The sequence below is a fragment of the Hoplias malabaricus genome, chromosome 14 (assembly GCF_029633855.1).
Source record: "Hoplias malabaricus isolate fHopMal1 chromosome 14, fHopMal1.hap1, whole genome shotgun sequence".
In the NCBI taxonomy this organism is placed as follows: domain Eukaryota; kingdom Metazoa; phylum Chordata; class Actinopteri; order Characiformes; family Erythrinidae; genus Hoplias; species Hoplias malabaricus.
The window spans coordinates 13,771,204-13,790,473 of record NC_089813.1 but is presented as its reverse complement, the minus strand read 5'-3'; the positions used below and the strand labels follow the sequence as shown (position 1 = coordinate 13,790,473).

Sequence of the window (19,270 nt, the reverse complement as noted above, 5' to 3'; positions counted from 1 at the left end):
GCTTGTTTAGGACTCATATTTGTCTAATAATTTGTCATTGTTATTATTAATCTATACTAAATTATCTAATTAGATTTGTATGTATTTCATCTGTGATGTGTTGAGGGAGAATGAAATGTGCTAATATTAGTTATATCTGAAAGCAGAGCTGTAGTTCCCAGTGTTTCAGCACTGACCTGAGCACCGCTGGAAAACTACCCCCTGTAGGAGGGACTGTGACTCCATTGGCTGCAGCACTGAATGATGGATAGATAACGCTGGCTGCTGATTGGCTATATAATGACAACCAATGAAAAGCCATTCTCTATTTAGGAGCCATGGAGAATCTGCCCCTTGCTCCAGCTGGGAGAGAGCTGCGTGTTTCAAAGCATCGCAATAATACTGTGACCTCAAAAATACGGATTAATATATACTCTATATCGGTTCAAAACGCAACGCAACTGTTAGTGCCCAAACAGTGGGAAGCAATATCTGCTTGGAGGAGAGACACTGCACCTCCAGAATGCAGAGGCAGGAGCTGGAACAGCGACTGAGGCCAAGGGACACTCGGGCTGGTAAAACAAAATGGTGTCAGAAGGACAATCAATACTTGGGGATGATTGCTCCCTCACAGCAAGGAGCCCTTACAGTCAGGAGCACAGCAGCACACAAATAATTCATTCATTCATTGTCTGTAACCGCTTATCCACACAGTAAATTAACCAGTGTTAAATCAACACTATTAGGGTTAAATTAACACTGTTAGTGTAATAATTTAACACTCTCAGTGTTAACACTAATCGTGTTGATTTGACACTGGTTAATTTACTGTGCAGGTCAGGTTTGCGGAGGGTCTGGAACCTACCTGGAATCACTGGGCACAAGGTGGGAACACATCATCATGTAAAATATACACCGTTTTACAGCTAAGTGCTAAGATAAAAAACCTCACCTACAAAGACACAGAATTATAAAAACTATCTCACTGGTTATAAGGTCTGAGAGAAGAAAGAAATTGTGAGATACGTGTGAAATACTGTGTGAGAAATTCTGGTCTGATACATATTCTAATCTACTGAGGTCACATATTTTCCATTCTTAGTTTAAATAGAGGAAGTGCTGTGTTTACAGGACCAACATCAGCTACTTGGTGCAAGAGTCTAAAACACTGTGTAAAGTGTATCATCAGATACCAGATAAGATCAAGGTTAAACTTGTGCTATTTTTATAGTTAACAGAATTGTTGAGAGAGATATTTTGAAGCAGTAGCTTAAGCCACTCTTGATTAAAAATAGTCAAGCTGCAGCCGAGCTAATGATCTACACTACAAGCTAAAGCAAATGTAGCCTTCTTTGGTCAACACTGGAGAACACAACAAATAAAAAAATACCTATCTATCTAATAATACATTTCGTAATTGGACTAATTAGGCAGTGTGAAGTTGAAAGATATGTATATTAATAATTGTTTTGCCTCATTTCAACAATTACAAAACAAATTGTCTTTTTAGATACTTACAGAATAAGAAGCTATATTTGTCAGAATATACATCTCTATCAGTTTCTTTCTTCTGAGGATCCAGTTCTACAAATTTTGGCCGGTCCCCCAGAGGCAAGAAAATTAATCTCAACTTTGCTAATGTTTTATCAAAACAGCTAAATTTCACTAGAAACTAACTGTGGGCTTCATGAGAAAAAGAATAATTTAATTAATTTGGCTTATCAAATCCAAATTACTGTTCTTTATAACTAAGTTTTTATTCTACACGCATTTCTATAAACATTTTCGTGCGTCATGGTTTTGAGCTACAGCCACCAAATTTGGAACAATCGTAGACTGCATATATTTATACTTCTTGTATTTTCAAGCTATGACCATGAGATTTACTGGTGAAACCTGGGCACACCGGGACCCGTCACGTCAAGCTTCAGACCAATTGCACTCATCCGTCTCATTTTATCTTTCTTTCAACATCTCTGTTCATTTGAATGGGGAAGACTAGAGTGGGTGATCTCATAATCCACTCTAACTGAGGGGTCTTTTTGAATAGGCCTCGGTTAAATGAGTTCTAAAACCCTTATACTTTCACCTAGAAAATTCATTTGAAGTTTAAATGTTAGAGAAACGTCCCCTTTCTAACGCCTATGAACATGAAATTATTTCACTGTGGTGTTTTTGAGTTAACACTTGTTTTCAGAACTAGGGAGGATGTTCACACTGCCATAACACAATTCTAGCTCAATATGCACAGCTCTTGCACCAAATCGATTAAAAAAGGGTTCTTTCTTGTACAAAGTGATTAGTTTTGTGATCTGGTGTATGGTTTTTATACAGTGTTTGTTCAAAAAGGACATGCTCTCTCATAGGAAATGTGTGGCGGAACTTACCGGAACACAGACCTTTAACTGCCACTCTCTCACAGAAACACAGACTCATACATAGAGCCTAATGCATAGGAATAACAGCATAAGGCACTGACTTGAGGAAGCCCTGGGAAAATGTGGCTGAATTTTTAAGGTGGAACATGAAATTCCAGCAGCAGTTTATTGAATGTGGTCTAAATCTAATGGGTGACTTTTTAAGATGGCAGGGTCAAAAATTCATCATCTCCACAGCATTTGGTAAAAATTATTTCCTAAAGATATTTATAGTAACTCTTGGCACCGTTTGCCTGAAGGCACATGTTCAGATTGAGTTCATTATGATCTTAGAGGCCTTTTTTTGAGTTTGATTCTTCATAGATCTCTGACTTCTTCCTACCAGTTTACTACCTATTTTCACTGTTCTCATAAGCTTTCCTTTTCCCCTAAAGCTCGGGCTCCCAAACCAGACTGTCACATTATAACACATTACACTTTCATTTTAATCAGATAAAGACACCGCAGAGCTTTCTTATAAATGAACTCACAATTTTCCTCAAAATCCAAACAGCTGTCCAAAATTGTACCAAGATATTTATTAGGAGCATGCTGGTGCAGACAGGGGAGTGGCAGGTGAAGCAGTGACAGAGAAAGGATTCGTCCAAAATGGATTAGTGATGAAAAAGCTTGTCAAGTGTTGCTTTGTCTGAAATATATATTTTATCAGAAGAACCCTGATGCAGAATTAGAAGAGACAGGAGAAGAAACTGCAGGGTGTGAGGTGAGGTTGACTCACACATATGGGACGGGTTGTAAATTATAATACATTCACTAAGATACTGTGGGGCCGTGGGGAGAGATTTAAAGGTCAGGAGGAGCATTTTATAGTCGGTGTGAAATTGTACTGGCAGCCAATGTAGGGATGAGAGAACCGGGGTATAATCAAATGTTGTACCTTTGGTGAATAGCTGCTGCATTCTGGACTAAACTGAAGCTTATTGCTTAGCAAACACTCTCGATGGACTACGATAAGGACAGGAATGGCTGTTATTTATACTGTGTTTGAAATGTCATATATGCAGTGTTGTAAGGGAGGAAGGCAGTGCTGGGATGTGCTATTTTTTATTCCTCATGTCACACCCACCTTAAACAATTAAAATCTTAGTGATGCAATCAACCATGTTTTGGCTGAAGGTATATATGTGCAAAAGAAAAAGTAAAACATTTCAACATGAGAAATGTTTCCATTCCACCATAAATTTGTCAATTTACAAAGTGAATAACTACTTATTCTAATATTTCTCTTCCTCCTTATAGGTGACATTGACTTTTGTAATCAAAAAACTCTTTTATAAAATTCAGATGTTGTTTATCATCATTTGCTAGCTCTCCAGTCTGTTTGTGAGCTGGATAACAGTCTAATGTATTTACAAAGACCTAGTGTTGGCATATTATTAAAAAAAATGATCTCGGCCCGGTATGCTAGGCTTTATCTCTCTGTATGCTGACAGCATCTGGAGGATATTAAACAACGAATAGACCTCCAAACAATGAAAACATCAACCAAGATTAGGATATTGCTCTATTCCTGCTCCAGGTGGAAAATATTGACTAGTTTTTGCTGTTCTGGGTCATTTATAGTGGAGATGTCTCCAAATTTGGGAGGGTGACTGTATTATCCCCATCGAGACTTGGACACCACAAAACCTCTGTAGATGTCACTGTAGGCCAAAAGGAATGGAAATTTTTCATAATGTAGTGAAGTAAAAAGTAAGATATTTGACTTTGAACAGTAGTGGAGTTAAAGTAAAAAGTCGCCCAAAATGGAAATACTCCAGTAAAGTACAGATACATGAATAAAGTAAAGTAAAATACGGTCACTGTCCACCACTGCCTTTAGGTCCTGTAAGTTGTGAGGTGGATTCCCCATGGATTAGACTTATGTTTCTCAGGTCACATTGAAATGAGGGGAATGTGAAGTCTGAACTACTGAACCTTTCCTGAACTAATTTTGCAGTGTGTCATTGTACTTGGTCTGTGACAGTGCTTAGGTAGGTGACCCAAGGTTGCTGAGCATCACCCAAAGCATCACACTGGTTCCCTTGACTTGCCTTTTTCTTATGTTGTGTCCACGTAAAACAAAGAGCAGGCACAATGCCATCCACATTGTGTAAAATGTAATGAATCAGACCAGGTCACACTCTTCCTTTGCTCCATTTTCCAGTTCTGAAGCCCAAGTGCCCGATTGACTGACCATTGAGTTATTTACAGGGGACCCGCCCAGTTTAACTCCTGTACACATCGTTTATATGAAACAGCAACTAATTTATGCAGATGTGTCCATAGTGAGCCAATAACAGAAGCAGTTCAGGAGCCAATTATTGTCCTCGTGGGCGGGGTTTGGAGTCTAGTAGTGAATGGACAGCACCCTCTACTGGTCAGAGCTTAACCAGATTTATACTCTGGACTGAATTAGCGCAGTATGTGAGATATGTTTCTACTGTACAAGGTAAGCAGTGTGATTTGTATTTGTAGGAGACACTGTATCAGTAGAAAACAAGTCTTTATTAACAGATGCAACACTTCATATCTGTGCACATTCAAATAAATACATCTACGTTAGTACAGTTACTGTTGTGGCATTTATTAATATTATTTTAATAATTTTACTGTTATTGCTAAAATATGTTCAATAGCGAAGCAGCGAAACGAGACGAGTCATTGGATAAATGCTGGGCTTTGTTCCGCCTATCGGTCGCTCAGCGTCTCTGTGGGTCTATGGGGCAGTGGGCTGGCCTCGGCTGGCCCGGACGCTCAGCTTCCGTATGATGATTGGCTGATCTGTCTGAGGCTGAATCCCTTTTTGATTGACAGCGAAATATATATATATTATACTGTGGCGAGCACCAGAAAAAGAAAGAGACTTCTTTAGCTTTTCTGCTGGTTTCCTGTGCCCACCTGGTGGTGTACCACAGAAACTGCACCTTTATTGACACAACCCAAAGCTTCACAACACAGGAAAATAGCCCAAGGTCATTAATTGCCATACTCATCTCGGTCATGGTGGCCACCCAAAATAACAATGCATAACTGACACCACAACCCATAAACAACAGTAAGAGCAGCACAACATCACTGATTAACTGAAACCATTAATAACTAGAACATCTAAGAATAAACAAAAACAGTCCCATGAGTCTCTGCACCAGTGGCACCTCCCATTGGCTGTCATAATACATTAGAACTATATTTAGGATGATAATTGCGGTGTCCCAACCTGATAGTACCTTTAATACAGACTCTCTGTTTAATAATTTATATCTATTTAACATTCCTGCTATTTTCTGTTTTATTTTTACTTGTCAATTTAAAAAATAAATAAAAAGGTATCCATTTGAAATCTTTATATACCATACAGTATATTATTTTATAATGTATAAAGTATTTTAAACTGCAGAGACCTGTAGGATCAAATAAAAAAACTAAACAGCGATTGAGTAAAAGAAGAAAGAAAATGCTTCGTACATGTTTTTGGCTTGTTTTTTAGTGTTGTGAGGGTAAACAGTTCGTTACTTTCTGTGTTTAGTGCTATTCATTTGTCCATGAAGTGTTAAAACAATGTGCGCAGCATTATGTGCACATCGAACAGTCCCTTTCATTCACCGCGGCTCACTGAATCTGGATCTGCGAATAAGGAGCTAACTTCAGCATCGAGATGCTCTGCGTCAGCTGGAGGGAGGGGCAGATACCCACGGCTCCTAAAGAGAAAATACGCTTCTCATTGGTCATCGCTTTTGTTTAGCCAATCCGCAGCCAGAGTTAGCTGTCCATCATATACTGCGGAAGTCGTATTTACTACTTACCCACCCGGTATATACAACCTTCCTAAAAATCCCTCCTTTGTTGTGTATAATTAATATAAAGTAAAAACCCAGGGACCCTTCATCGGGAATGCCTTAATTTATGCAGATATTTCCACAGTGAGTCAATAACTGAAGAGCAGTTCATGAGCCAGTTATTTTCCTCGTGGGCGGAGTTTGGGGTCCAGCGTGTGCACAGCTCCCTCTACTGGTCAGAGCTTAAACAGATTCATAGTGAGAGGAATTAAATGTTAAATTATTATCATGTTCCTTTATTCAGAGAGCAAAATGATGAGAGTTTACTGTGGTATTCATTATAAAACACTGTCTGAGTGTGTTTTATTATTGCAGTATATGAGATTTCTATTGAAAATATAAGCTTTGTGTTTCTTATTTGAAGGGAGACACTATCAGTAGAAATTAAAAGTCTTTTTTAATAGGAACAGGAGTTGTGTGTTCATATAAATACATGTGTTACTGTGGTTGGCATTAATTAATACATTTGTTAACCTCCTTTTTTTGGCCTCAATTTAAATTATTACTGTTTTTCCTAAGATTTTTTAAATATATGAAATATTTTGACATTGTTCATAAATTCACAGATGTAAGTTTGATATAGATACAACAAAGATTACACTGATATAATCTTTTTACTAATACAACCATTTTACTAATGGAATAATGGCCAGTGTTTAAGTTTTTAATATAATTTAAGTAAGTGTCCCGCCCTCTGGATTTGTTATTGTACGGTATGTACGTGTTTGTGAAGACAAAAACCATAAAGGAAATAAACCCCATTGTTGACCTCAGTTTATTTCTTTTCTGCAGCTGCAGGCTTTCTCTAGGCCCCATTCTGTTGGGTCGAAGGAGATGGTTGATTTTTTGTTGTGGACCTTAGGGATCTCGTATGTTAAAGTAGGGATGTTACATGTAACAATATTAAATAAACAATACATAAATATAACAGAAAAATGCAATAATAATAATCCTCTCAGCTCCACAGGAGCACATGAAATTCTCTTTTAGTTTCTGAAAAGCCGTTACAAGAATCAGGATCTAAATCACATTATTTACCACAGCTTGGTCGTTCAGAATAAACACAGCACACACCATTTATTACTGAAATAAATTATTGATCTTTATTTCAATACTGACAATCACACCAGACACAAATCACGATCACACTTCAAGTTTATTTATCATATTTCTTAATTAAATATATATATTACTGCTGAAATATCATAAAATATGACAAAAATGCTCCCTGGAGCTGTGTGACTGCGACACTACCTGCTGCGCCACCGTGCCGCCCATTACATAAACAAACAATAAAAATTATTTGTAATTTTAACAATCTTTTTAAAAATCCTGTGGCCCGTGGTCAGTTTTTAAACATATCGCTGAATAATGAACAGAAGAGAAGTAGTATTGTGGTTAGAAACAGTGTTTATTTAATTCTGGTCATTAACAGAACACAAAACAATTAGAAGAATGCAAAAAAGCTTTGATTACATTGTTATATTGTAGAAAAAAAAAAAAGTAAAATAATGTATAATGTTCTGAAAACTTGAATTAAACAGGTTTAAAACTTAACAAAGATTAATACAGATTAATTATGAATATAATACACAGTATTTATAGAATAATACTGTTATACTCTCATTGCCTTAATCCTGACCAAACTTTACTTCCTGTCTATGTAAAAAAAAAAAAAAAAATGTATGCAAAACATAATTTTTATTAAAGCTGCTTTAAATGATTAAAAGTGAGCTGTAAACAATGCAAATTAAGAGGTAGCAACTGAAATTCAAAAGACAATCCACAAGAAAAGACAAAGGGTTTCTGTATTTAAAATGTTCATTTCAGAAAATAATAATAATGAACATAAATTACCTTTACATTTTAACTGTTCGGTTGTTTAAAAAAAAAATAATAATAATAATGTTATGCCTATATTCTCCCCAATCATTAGTTATTAACGAATCCACCCTAAACGCTTGTACTAACTCCAGTCAAACACAAAGCCAGCGATCAGGGACGGTGAAGGTAATCACATTCTTATTCAGAGACATGTGAAACTAGCCACTGAATCTTTTCAAACTGCTACTGTTTCTACACCATTGGACAGCTCTACACACTGCAGAAGGGTGGCAGCTGCCCAGATCTATGATGTCAGCACTGATTTACATGGTGCTTGTATGATGAGGAATACAGGGTGACCATTCCACTCACCCAGAGAGTGAGGCCAGTTTTACTCTCATTGACTCTCAGCCTGTGAAGACTAAGGCATCACTGGGGATCAATCCACCAATCACTGGATGATAGCTCCAATGTATTAAATGCTGAAAATCTCAGGAATCCCCTTAATATTTAACTGTCAACAGCATAAACCACACTACATATCCAAACAGAGTTCAACAAGGCTGTATTAAATAAATAAAACAAAACATAGAAAGATTTTACTTTGGTAATATACAATTCTGGAAGAGCATTTTTTATAATATTTAAAAAATGCTATTTTAAGAAGTCTGAATATGCGGATATCTTGACCTCCTCTGTCTGCGCTCCTAAAGACCTGGATCACACATTCTGCAAATGGTTGTCTGGAGTACTGCAACAGCACAGGTTCCTTCAGAAACCTAAAAAGAGAAAAGCACTTTAAGAACTGAATAGGTTTGTGTCTTTGAACGCTATAAAACCTGGGTTTAAATCAAAGCAAATGTAAACCGTTTTTGGCACATTTTTATTAATTTATCACTATGTTTACTTTATGTATAATTTCCATTCTCCGTCTATAATTCCACACCATTCCTGGGTTTCACTGTGTGGGATCAGTATATTCAGACTATCACACTGGGATGGATGATGGATGATCATAACTGAAGGAATAAACCAGGTAAAACTCACCTCATCACAATTCAAAAATTAATTTACTAAAATAAAATCACATTTGGTTTCTGTATATGAATCACAGTTATATCACTTATTGTAGCTTCTCAAACTTCAGTCCTGGATAATATATAATAATAGATAATAACATGAGGCTGTAGTGTACACAGACTAACCCTGGGTCTTGATGACACAACCTCCACTTCCCGAGAGTGTCATTTAAACACGGTGTCCTTGTGTAATTAACGCCATTATTTTTAACTAGTGAAGCCAAGCTGATAAACTTTATGATTTCATCTTACCTCAGTCTGTGGTGTGCTTCACGTCTGAGTAAATGGTGTCATCGTCTGCAGTGGTTTTCCCTGCAGCACACAGTCACTGAATTAATGTCACCCAAGTAAGTATTCTTGATATGGCTTTTGTTTTTCAAAGAAATGTAAAGACATTAATTCAATTCACACAAATGTCCCTCCATACAGCACACTTCTGCTCTTAACATATTTGGATACTTTCTTTCAAACTCACCCTTTAACTCCTTCTTTGGCTTCAGTTCAATATCAGCGTAAGTCACATCACTGGGTTCAGCTCTGGTTTCTGAAGAGAGCAGAAGTTTTGTGTCCCCACTGTCTTTCTTCTGTCAACATCCATTAACACATCTCAAAATGTCGCCCTCAACCATTCATTCATTATCTGTAACTGCTTATCCAGTTCAGGGTCGTGGTGAGTCCAGAGCCTACCTGGAATCATTGGGTGCAAGGGGGAATACACCCTGGAGGGGGCGCCAGTCCTTCACAGGGCAACACAGACACAAACACACATTCACACATATGGACACTTGAGTCATCAATCCACCTACCAACGTGTGTTTTTGGACTGTGGGAGGAAACTGGAGCACGCGGAGGAAACCCACGCGGGCACCGCGGATGTCAGGAACGAGGGGCGGATAGAGGGAGGCGGACGCACTCGCTAAAACACAGTATATTTAATAAAGGCTTATAACACAACGAGACTTAAACAGAACGAAAACAAACGGAGCAAAGCAGGCTAAATTAAACACGGGTAACTAAACAGGGTAAGCGTGACAGACGGACAAAAAGCGAAAACAACGACAAAGGAAAAGAGACGGGGAGAAGCTGTGGAGACAGACAGACGGACGGACAGACAAGAAAACACGACCGACTAGACATGGGAGAAATGAGAAATGTACGACAAACAGGACGTGACACAATAGGGCTTAAATACAGACACAAACGAGACACACCTGGACAGATAACGAGGACGGGCTGACACATGACACGGACGAGGAGGCGGGACGAGGGCGGAGACAAGGATATAAACAAAACATAGCCATGTGCTAAAAGCATATGGCCGGGGACAACAGACATGACAGGACGAAGGCGTGACAGCGGACACGCGGAGAACACACCAACTCCTCACAGACAGTCACCCAGAGCTGGAATCGAACCCACAACCTCCAGGCCCCTGGAGCTGTGTGACTGCGCCACCGTGCCGCCCCCGTCCTCAACCAGTTATTGATAATTATTTTCAATTCACTTGAATATTTCCCAAAAACTTACACCCACTCTGAACTAAACTCTCCTTGAGGTTTTGGAAAAATATTACTATTTGAGTGAATGTTGTACAGTAGAGTAGCCAGTGTTTCATGTTACAGTTCTCTGTGCTTTTTTGAAAATAATATGCAGTGTGTAATTCATACCTTTACCATGGGGTTTTGGTGATTCCTCCTTAATTTCAGAATATGTGACATCACTTGTTATCACTGCATCTTCTGATATAGAAAATGTTTTAAAGAGAAAATGTAAAATACACAGAATTGCACAGAATAACATAAGAATTTAACTTAAATCTTACCCTTTTGTTTGGGTTTTTTCTTTTTACTTGTCACAATATTGGCATACACAATTTCACTGGACAAAGCTGCAGAATCATCTAGAACAGAAGTTGTTTATTAATGACTCCACTGTATTATTCATTCATTCATTATCTGTAACCACTTGTCCAGTTCAGTGTCGCAGTTAAAAAAAGACCCTGCCCCAAAGCAAAATAATCTTTTTCACTTGTTTGTATTTGTTAAAACAAGAATATGTGTTTGACAAAGAGAACACACACAATAGCGTGAAGAAATCATCTGCGTTTGAGCAGCCTGCACATTGTCTCTGTCAGAACTAAACCTGGTTTTACTTTTTTTACATAATTTGAAAAAAATGCCAACTCTTCAGGGTTTATCAACTTTTCACTATGAAAAAGCCAATATAAAACATCCAAAATAAAATCTACTTAAATTATTTACTTAAAATTACTTCTTTGAAGGTGCAAGGTTTGGTTCCATCAGCCAAAAAATACTGACCAGTCGTCTATTCACAATATACTGACCACGGGGTCCAAGCAAAATCAGTTTTCAAACCTTTGTTTTTCTTGTAATAGCAGAACAGGCCCAGTATGATAATGAGGAGCAGGGAAACACTCAGCCCCACAGCCACTCCTGTTATTACACCATCAAGTCCAGACCCTGAGAGTGGACAAATAAGAGACTTTCATTTATTCATTTATATTGTGGTGACGGCAAGTTTCTCAGAATACTTACTGTTGGTTAGTTCAGGGTTGTTTTGGAGGCGGAGATTATTTAAGGGGGTTTGGTGCTGTGTTTGTGATTTCAGGGAGGGATTTTGTATTTGTGCTGCATGTGTGCTTGGGATTCGTGTGTTGTGAGATGTGGTCTTTGGGCGTGTGGTGCCTCTGAATCTTGCTACACATCAAGCCCAGATTGCTGCCCGTTCCCTTGTTTCCTTTCCTACTGCCCTTTAAAGAGTTCGATAAAAGTTACCTAAAAAGCAGTCATGGCTTAGTCTCATCACCCACCTCAATGACGTCACAATATTTAAGGGTTTTACTGTAGAGTTAGAGTTAAATTACATGTAGCTGCTTCTTACTTCTGACTGAGATCCAGCTCCGTGGAGACTTTCCTTTCTCTGCGTGTTTACAGTGGTAGAGACCTTCATGAGACTTTGAGACTTTATGGATGGTCATCTCTCCTGTCGTCTGCTTCTGGAGAAGTATTCCATCTTTATAGAAATCAGCTGGGAGGAGTGAGGAGTTTGTGGAGTGATTTAAACAGCGGAGAGTCAGAGAATCTCCCTCAGACACAGAGTGGACAGGACTCTCCAGAATCACATCACCATCTGCAGGATAGAAACAGGAGTAAATAAAGTGTTACTGTGGTAAAGAGCTTAACTGCGTTTGAAATGTTATTAAATAATTAATATCTTTTATATTTCTCTCCACTCCTCTGTATTAAGCCCCTATTATTGATGAGAATAGTGGAGACTCACTGTGCACTGTGATGTTGACAGGATCACTGCTCTCTCCAGATTCAGACTGACACCAGTAAACTCCAGTGTCTGATGTGGAGAGGGAGCTGATGTTGCAGGTAAACCCTGGAACTGAAGAACAGTTGGACACCTTCTCACTGTGTGTGTATCGTCTCACTCTCCATCCAGCAGAGTCTCTGTGTCCCTCACAGCTCAGTGAGAGAGAGTCAGTGCTGAAGTGTTGAGTTCTGCTGGGACTGATGATCAGAGACACCGGAGGAGAGTTACCTGGAAATACACAGAAGACGGATGTGTATCACGTTGCTGAATACTAACATAATGCTTCAGAAACACACTGTCCACAGAAAGAACTGGTTTAATGAATAAAACACACTAAGGAGGAAGATACACTTGTGTTTAAATGATATTTCACACTTCCAGTGCTTTTGAATTTGTACTAATAAATATGAACAAAAGAGTATTGAGCTCTAAGGCACTGGACAGAGCTCTGAGCCTCAGTTCTTCGGCTATTCTGTTATGGAGCAGTTGGACACATGCAGGATTTCTCTGAGCATATTTATAAGTACAAAGTCAAAGACATTATTTGTGTGTATGTGAAGTGGATATTCACTGAAGGTAAATGAAATGAGAAAAACAAATATGTCTGAGAGCTTGTGTCCCCTCACTGTAGACACAGGCAAAGAGTGTGAGCAGCAAAGAGTGTGAGCAACACACTTCCTCTACAGAAAACACAAATACACACATTTTAATGCACAGTTAATTATTAATTCTATTCATTCATTATCTGTAACCGCTTATCCAATTCAGGGTCGCGGTGGGTCCAGAGCCTACCTGGAATCATTGGGCGCAAGGCGGGGAATACACCCTGGAGGGGGTGCCAGTCCTTCACAGGGCAACACAGACACACACACATTCATTCACACACTCACACCTACGGACACTTTGGAGTCACCAACCCACCTACCAATGTGTGTTTTTAGACAGTGGGAGAAAACCGGAGCACCCGGAGGAAACCCACACCAACACGGGGAGAACACACCAACTCCTCACAGACACCCTCAGAATCCGGATCAAGAATCGAAGAATCAAGAACCTGGAGCTGTGTGACTGTGACACTACCTGCTGCGCCACCGTGCCACCCTTATTAATTCTATATTTGCAGAAATTTACAATATAAACTGTGCCCTGAGCAATGTGTTTAGACTCAGTGTCGTATTAAAGTCTGTTTCCTGTAGAGGACATTAACTCATTTTCACTGTAAAAATCAACAGAAGTGTAGTGAGACTGTTCTGACTGTATATTCTTCACTGGCTCTAGTTCCTCACCAGTGATCCATAGCGGCTGTGGACTGCTGTACTGTGTGTGAAAGGCTGGTTCTCCTCTCTCTGCTCCACACACATAAACTCCTGTGTGATATAGAGCAGCAGGACTGAGAGTGTAGGAGCCTCCAGCTCCTCTTCTGCTGTCTGACAGGAACTCTACAGAATACACCACTTTACCATGAACATCTGTAGTCTGGGTTAAACCTTGTCTGTAGGGAACAGCTCTGTACCAGCTGAACGTCCAGCCTTTAGAGGAGATATTAACCTCACAGCTTAGAGTCACTGAGTCTCCTTCAGTCAGCCAGCTCTGTGGAGACACACTCAATACTGCCTGGGCTTCACCTGACACAGACGACATGGAGAATAGAACAGACACAAACACGTTTATACAGAGGGAGAAGATTATTACATACAGTATAATTAACAAGAAAATACACCTCAAACCCACAGACTCACCAGACACAGTCAGTGTAACAGCAGCACTGATCTCTGACTTCTGAGAGTCACTTTTCCTCTCCCCTCTGCAGGTGTATTTACCGCTGTTAGACTCTGTAACAGAGCGGACTGTAATCTCCTGTGATCTACTGAACTGCTTTAGTTCATTATTATCTTTAAACCAGATGTAATTCCACTCAGTGTCTCCTCCTGCCTCTATGTCACATCTCAGAGTGACATTCTCTCCTTTAAACACATGTACATCAGGCTTTATACTGGACACCACAGCTGTAGGACTCGCTGAAAAAAAGATAATATATTATAAATTTACCTTATTATTATTAGTTATATGAATTGAAATATTAAATAATCAGAACTGAAATGTTCACTAGTGAATGTGTTAAGAGTTAAAATATTTCAGTGGAAAGTATGAACATTAAAGGCTTCATAACATCAGTTTAAGATTTTCCTGAATTAATTCCCCGCAAATGGTTTTAGTTAAATGATCAAATCTAGAAAACATCCTTAAATTGGCACATTACCTTTAATTTAAATGTTGTTTAAACAACCAGTGAGTGGTTTGTAGTGAATCAAAACTAGCTTCATACAAAGAATCCTATTTTCCACCTTTATATTGAACACTGAAACTGTCGGGTTATTTATTTAATTATTATTATTAATCTTTCTTTTCAGTTTGTAAGAAAAACAAATGTTTTCTTTATGATGGGAAGCAGAGCTGTTTGGGTTGATGTTATTTATAAAACTGGACCCTTGAGCTGATTAATGTTTAAGAAAACACAACTAAATTTATTGAAAATCTGACAGAAAAACCACTGAGAATTATTTACACATTACAGTTAAATGAATAAAATTAGAGCTGGTTCATTCATTTTTAAAGTCAGTATGAAGCTATATTTATTCTCTCATGTGCAAAATCACTGCTCAAAATTGTTCTGGAGGCAGTGCTGCCTTTGAGGCCAAAGTGTTACCAGCCAAAAGGAGGGGGATGAACCTGATGTGATGGCACACATTGGGTGGAGATTTCCAAACACATGCAGTAAACCAGTAAAGCTCTGCCTAGACCCAGTGTGTGCTCTGTCAGAAATGACATTAGAAGAAAGAAATGTGCAATATACTTTACATTTCTGTTACTTTACATAGTTCTGTTTTGTAATTAGTTGGAAGCACTGCAGAAATCTCTATTGTGTTTTTCTTGAATGGAGGATAATGTAACTGCCTCTGAGGAAGCTGAGGAATGTTATAATGCTCTGCTGCCTCTGAGGCAGATTCTGTAGAAGTAGTTTCCTGCACATTGGAGTTATGACTCTGCTGTCTGTGAAGGAGCTACAGAATATTATACAATGATGCTCTGCTTCCTCTGAGGTAGAGGCTAAGACAAAGTGGAAATGCACGACTGCTGCCTCTGAGAAAGCAGAGCATTATAACATTCTGCAACAAATCTACAGGGTGAAAAGGAAAATTATTTTGCACATTTATTTCTTCCAAAGAAATGACACATGACACTTTTAATCTTACTTCCTTGTTAGCTCACATCCCTAGTTTTATTAAAAGCAAAATTCATCAAATCATATCAATTAGAAGATGATTTTATTTCCTGTAAAAACATTGTCTCTGTCCGTTTCTAAAATATCTTCTAATATTGCATTTCACAAACATACACCACCCCACCCCCTGATAAAACTCACAGATAAATATGTGACGCTGTGGAAGGAAGATGTGTTATGAATTCTGAATAATGTTGACTATTTGTGTGTGTAGTGATGTAAATATAAATCATTACATGTTCAGTCCTAATAGCAATAAATATCATCACTTAGTGAAAGTCTCTTACTCACCAGTGACGTTTACCCAGAGTGCATCACTGTAGTGTGTGTAGTAGACTGGGTCTCCTCTGCCAGCTCTGCACCTGTACTGACCTCCATTAGAGTCACTAACTGAGCTGATGGTGTAGATGGAGGAGCTGGTGTTGATCTCAGGTCTCTGTGTGTCTCTGGACCAGTATAAGGTCTATCCAGCAGACTGACCCAGTGTACAGTACAGAGTCACTGGGTTTCCTCTCAGTACAGATCCATTACGGCTTGATGTCAGCGTAGGTTGAGGTTTTACTGTCGTGAAATAAATTGATTGGAAATCTCTCTTTTTTACACACTGCTCTCTGAGTCTCAGAAACACACTTTGCTGCCGTTAGTATTTTGAACATTCTGTTTATTACAGTCATTTACTAAGAGTGTAGACAGATAAGCAAAGTTAGTCTGTGTTATACGTCTGAAAACATAACAGGAGTTCGAAAGTACAGGTTCAGCAGTGCTAAGACTGGAGTAGCAATGACAGTTCTATTCTTAGTCAAGCGGAGCCTTACAATGATTTTCATGCATTTAATTTAAGCAGAAATTACTACATACTTTTGCTCAAATTCACCTAAACCTGTCTCCCATTTACCTTTAGAACCCCTTCAAACCGATCTGTGGATCACGGCTTGTACTTTTTGAACTCTGTGGTTACAGTCAGAGGTATGTATTGACCAGTGGCGGATGCTGGTCTTTCAAGGTGGGGAAGCTCAATTTCGGCCTACATCATAAAATGTGTCGGTTTATGTATACGTAAATTCTACCCTCCGTTCCTTTTCAAGAAAATGATCTGTGACCCTGTCGTACCAACAAGGCGTCTTTTCCAGGGACTTGACTAGTGTCCTCTCAATGTCCAGCAGAGCTAGGCTGCTTAAACGGCCTTGGCCCATGTGAAGTGTGTCCGCCTGTGAGTGCTTTGTGACGGTGGAGGGGCTCAGCAGCACCCGCTGGACAAAAACTGCGATAGAAATCAGAAAGAGTGATAGGAGTCAGTCTCCAAACAAAAGCAGCTACAAAAAAACCCCACCAGAAATAGAAGCTCGATTTGTCGCTAGTCGTTTTTAACAAAGAAAATGCCGCTAAGAGGTTTAAGAAAGTCTCCGGTTCAACTCAGAACAGAATGAAAATGTAATGCTCCCACGGATCTCTACACCAAAGGATCACTGATTCGCTCATTTCGCTGTCAACCAAAAAGGGATTCAGCCTCATACAGATCATCCAATCATCGTGCAGAAGCTGAGCGTCCGGGCCAGCCGAGGCCAGCCCTCTGCCCCATAGACCCCCAGAGACGCTGAGCGTCCGATGGGTGGGACAAAGCCCAGCATTTATCCAATGACTCGTCTTATTTCTCTGCACTTCGCTGCTTCGCTATTGAACTCTGTGGACCCTCAGCGTCCTCACTGTTTAAATCACTGTGAAGTGGAAATGATTGAGGGGAAATCCGTGTCTTTACCAGTAATAAGAAGCTGATTCTGAACAAAAGTTGAGCGCGTTGTAGTGCATATTTATTCAGTGACATGTACAAACAACAGTATATATTTGATCACTTATTTTTTGACATTTTAGGGGAAGCTGAGCTTCCCTTGCAGTCTTAGAGCAATCGCCTCTGCTGTGCTCTGCCCCTGACACTGGTTTTTGATCTGTCTCTGGAAACTGTCCTCCTTGTGGTTTCTCTGATATTGATCAGGACTTTGATTCTAAGGTTGTTTCTCTCTGTTGTATTTGTTAATAAAACCTGCAAATGGATCCAGTTCACTCTGTAGACCCTTCATTACAGGGTTATTTACCTGATAAACACACACCCATCACTGGTACAGTGGCAAGAAAACGTGTGTAAACCTTTTGGAATTTCATGGTTTTCTTCATAAATTTGTTATAAAATGTGATCTGATCTTCATTAGATTCTTCTGTAGCTGTGGATTAGACCTGCACATTCTTCCTGGCAGAACTGCTTTAGCTCTGTCATATTCATTGGACGCCTTGTGTACAGCCCTTCAAGACCATTCCATAGCATCTCTATAGGGTTGAGATCTGATTGGCCACTCCAAAGGGTGATTTTGTTTTTCATAAGCCGTTCTGTAGTAGACTTGTGTTTTTGGGTCATTGTCCTGTTGCATCACCCAAATTCTACAGTTTCAGTTGACGTACAGACACTTTCACATTATCCTGTAGAATACATTTGGGAATTCATTTTCCTCTCAATGAATGTAAGCTGGCCAGGACCTGATGCAGCAAAGCAGGCCCAAATCATGATGTTCCCTTCACCATACTTTATGGTTGGGATGATGTTTTCATGGTGATATGCACTGCCTTTTTTACACCAGATGTAGCACTGTGTGTTCTTTCCAAATAGTTCAATCTTAGTATCAAATGTCTCTAAATCTTTTGCCAGTATCGTTGTAGAGTGACTATGTGGTCTTACAAACTTCAGGCGTGCAGCAATGTTCTTTTTAGAAAGCACTGGCTTCCTTCGTGGTGTCCTGTAATAGACACCCTGCTTGTTCAAGGTTTTGTGGACTGTAGGCTCAAGAACACAGATGGTAGCCTGTACTTATGATGCTTTCAAATCTTTGGCTGTCACTCTGGGTTGTTTATTTACCTCATTGATGAGTCTCCGTTGTGCTCTTGGGGTCATTTTGACTGGGCGCCCACTTCTTGTGGAGTAGCCACAGTCCCAGTTTGTCTCCATTTGTGGATTGTTTGCCTGTAGACTGATGAATTTCTAAAGTCTTTGAAATCACTTTCGAACCCTTTCCATCTTCATGTATCTTCATCTCCACCATCAGCAATTTTTTTTTATCGTAGATCCTCTCAAAGCTCTTTTTGGTGAGGCATGGCTCACATTCGCGTATCCTCCTTGTGCAGAGCAAACTCAAAAAGATTGAGTGGATTTTATCACTTAAAGTAGCTCTAGTCTACACCTCCAGTCTCCAAACATTTTTCTTACCAAGATAAGGTATGTGAACACTGGATTCCAATGAGCTTTTTTGAGGTCATTACCCCAAGGGTTCATATACTTTATCCACTAACACTATGAGGCCTTATTTGAGGCACATTATATTTGTTAATAACATTGATTTGAATGAGGATCAGATCACATTTTATGACAAATTTATGCAGAAAACCATGAAATTCCAAAAGGTTCACATACATTTTCTTGTCACTGTATGTGATGATATTTATTGCTTTTACATTTTAAAAATTAAT

General features: G+C 39.1%; 1 pseudogene; it reads right to left on the bottom strand.

Moving 5' to 3' along the window:
* Nucleotides 1–19,270, bottom strand: part of LOC136666290 (Fc receptor-like protein 5) — a 60,286-nt pseudogene that overhangs the window by 23,402 nt on the left and 17,614 nt on the right.